The following is a 3,535-nucleotide window of genomic DNA, read 5'->3' on the forward strand; positions in this document are numbered from 1 at the left end:
GGAAATATACGGGACCAGAATAGTACTCCTGGCCAACCAGATAGGTCACTTGCTCACCCCTACTTCGAGGTAGAGAACGACCTAGTATATCGGGTTGATAAAAGGAAATCAGTTACAACTAAACAATTGTTGGTACCACGGACATTCCGTAACGTAGTATTACACCTCGCACATAGTCATCCATTGGGGGGACACCTAGGGGTGGAAAAGACAAAAGAAAAGGTTCTCCGAAGCTTCTATTGGCCTGGGGTTCTGGCAGAAATTACGAATTATTGTTCCTCATGCCCAGAATGTCAGATCACCGCCCCGTTCAAGGCGTACCGCAGCCCATTGGTACCCCTTCCCATAATAGAGGTACCATTTGACCGGATTGCTATGGATCTAGTAGGACCCCTAATAAAGTCTGCTAGGGGACATCAGCATATATTGGTAATATTAGATTATGCCACCCGATATCCGGAGGCAGTTCCCCTACGTAGCACCTCAGCTAAAAACATAGCAAAAGAGTTAGTAGTTCTGTTTTCCCGGGTCGGGATTCCTAAAGAGATTCTATCTGACCAGGGAACACCATTTATGTCCCAAGTAACGAAAGAGCTATGTAAACTCCTAAAAATCAAGCATCTCAGAACCTCAGTCTATCATCCACAAACAGATGGTTTAGTGGAAAGGTTCAATAAAACCTTAAAGAGCATGTTACGGCGGGCGGTTGATAAAGATGGGAAAAACTGGGATTGTTTGTTACCGTACCTGTTATTTGCCATTAGGGAAGTTCCCCAATCATCCACAGGCTTCTCCCCGTTTGAACTATTGTATGGCCGACACCCAAGGGGCTTACTGGATATAGCCAAAGAGACTTGGGAACACGAGGTTACCCCTTACAGAAGTGTAATAGAGCATGTTGCCCAGATGCAGGACCGCATTGCTGCAGTCCTACCCATAGTGAGGGAACACATGGAGAAAGCTCAAGAAGCACAGAGGAATACATATAATAAGGGTGCTAGGGTCAGAATTTTTTCTCCAGGTGATAGGGTACTAGTTCTGGTTCCCACCGTGGAGAGTAAATTCCTTGCTAAATGGCATGGGCCATATGAGGTCTTGGAAAGAGTGGGAGAAGTAAATTATAAGGTAAGACAGCCAGGTAGGAGGAAACCTGAGCAAATTTACCATATAAACCTACTCAAGCCCTGGAAAGATAGAGAAGTCTTGTTAACCCTAGTACCCCCAGGTCCGTCAGAGAATCAAGAAACTGACCCAGAGGTTAGCATAGCTGAAACACTGTCTGTTCATCAGAAACGAGAGGTTCAGAATTTAGTGAAAAGAAACAAAGAAATCTTCTCTATACGGCCAGGTAGAACTAGCGTAATTGAACATGACTTAGTCTCTGAACCGGGGGTCCGAGTTAACCTTAAACCGTACCGAATCCCAGAGGCCAAAAGAAAGGCTATAAGTTTAGAGGTTAAAAAAATGCTAAAACTAGGTGTAATTGAGGAATCCCAAAGTGGGTGGAACAGCCCTATAGTCTTAGTCCCAAAGCCAGATGGTACAACAAGGTTTTGTAATGACTACCGGAAACTAAACGCGGTGTCAAAATTTGATACTTATCCTATGCCCAGGGTAGATGAACTTGTAGAGAGACTGGGCAAAGCCCGATATCTCACAACCCTAGACCTAACAAAAGGGTACTGGCAGGTTCCCCTCACAGAAAGGGCAAAAGAAAAGACAGCCTTCTCAACCCCAGACGGCCTCTTTCAGTATAAGGTGTTGCCTTTTGGCTTACATGGAGCTCCCGCCACATTCCAAAGAATGATGGATAAAATTTTAAAACCACATGCTCGGTATGCTGCCGCCTACCTGGATGATGTGGTAATCCATAGTGAAGATTGGCAATCCCACCTTCCAAAGGTCCAAGCTGTGCTTGACGCAGTCCGGTCTGCTGGACTAACTGCTAACCCCGCTAAATGCACTATTGGTCTGGAGGAGGCCAAGTATCTGGGATATTCTATTGGCAGAGGTTTACTCAAACCCCAAACACTCAAAGTGGAGGCGATACAAAATTGGCCAAGGCCAGTTACAAAAAAACAAGTAAGGACCTTTTTGGGCTTAATTGGGTACTATAGAAGGTTTATTCCCAATTTTGCAACTAAGGCAACCCCACTAACTGACCTCACAAAAGCAAGAGGACCGCTAATGGTAAAGTGGTCCCCCGAAACCGAACAGGCCTTTAGAAGCCTGAAAGAAGCTCTCTGTGCCCAACCAGTGTTGGTCACACCTGACTTCTCCAAAGAGTTCGTAGTCCAAACCGACGCATCTGAGGTAGGGCTGGGGGCGGTACTCTCCCAGGAGTCTCAAGGTGAGGAGCACCCCATCCTTTATTTAAGTAGGAAACTAAATCCCCAGGAGAAAAATTACTCCATAGTAGAGAAAGAGTGTCTCGCAATAAAGTGGGCTGTAGAGACGCTCAAATACTACCTGTTGGGGAGAAAATTCCGGTTGGTCACAGATCATGCACCCCTTACCTGGATGTGTCAAAACAGGGAAAAGAATGCTAGAGTGACCAGGTGGTTCCTAAGCCTACAACCCTTTAAATTTTCTGTGGAACACAGGTCAGGGCACAAACATGGCAATGCTGACGGGTTGTCAAGGATGCACTCCCTAATATCCATGGTCGCTCATCCCTCGAGGTCTGAGCTGGGGGGGAGGATATGTGACAGAAACCAGGGGATGGTAATAAATTCCGTATATAGGGCTCCCAGGATACTAGACAGTTTCTATCCTGTTTGGCCTGGGAGTGCAGCCTTATAATACATACACTCCATCCCACAGTTTGGCAAGCGCTGGAACTGAGGGATGAGAGATCCAGACCAGAGTTTGTCTGCTGCCTGATTTCTGTCACCTGTCATGCTAATTAGGAATCAGGTATGAAAGACTGATTTCCTGTTTGCTCTGGTCTCCCCACAAGAGCCAGGAGGCTGGAAGGCTGCTGAACTACAGAGGGGAGAAGCCTCTTCCCCAAACAGGTTCAATCTTTCTGTTCATTTGTGTAAGACTGCAAAAGTACCTTGTTTTGTTGTTGGGAGTGGAAAAGCCACTTCCAACCCTGAGTCAGGGATATCTAAGTTAAGTTATCGCTCAGGTGAGCAGCTTTTGTTTTGATCTGTTTTCTGTTGTATGCACTGTGGCAGTCTCAGTGCCTGGGACTGAATAAACCAGGCATAGCCTGTTTAAAGGAACAGTACGTGACGCCTCATCATTTAACCTACCCTAAAGACCGTGTTCTAACCGTCCCGGACAAACGACGGAGCCCCGGAGTAAGCCGTTTGTCACAATATATATATATATATATACATACACACACACACACACACACACACACACACACACACACACACACACACATATATACACACACATACACACACACACACACACATATATATATACACGCACCCTTGTTCCCCACTGCTGGCGGCCCTGATCGCGGCCCCCCTCTAGCCAAGCCACGGCGCACCAGGGTGCCGCGGCGCACAGTTTGGGA

This window comes from Ascaphus truei, chromosome 7 (assembly GCF_040206685.1).
Source record: "Ascaphus truei isolate aAscTru1 chromosome 7, aAscTru1.hap1, whole genome shotgun sequence".
In the NCBI taxonomy this organism is placed as follows: Eukaryota; Metazoa; Chordata; class Amphibia; order Anura; family Ascaphidae; genus Ascaphus; species Ascaphus truei.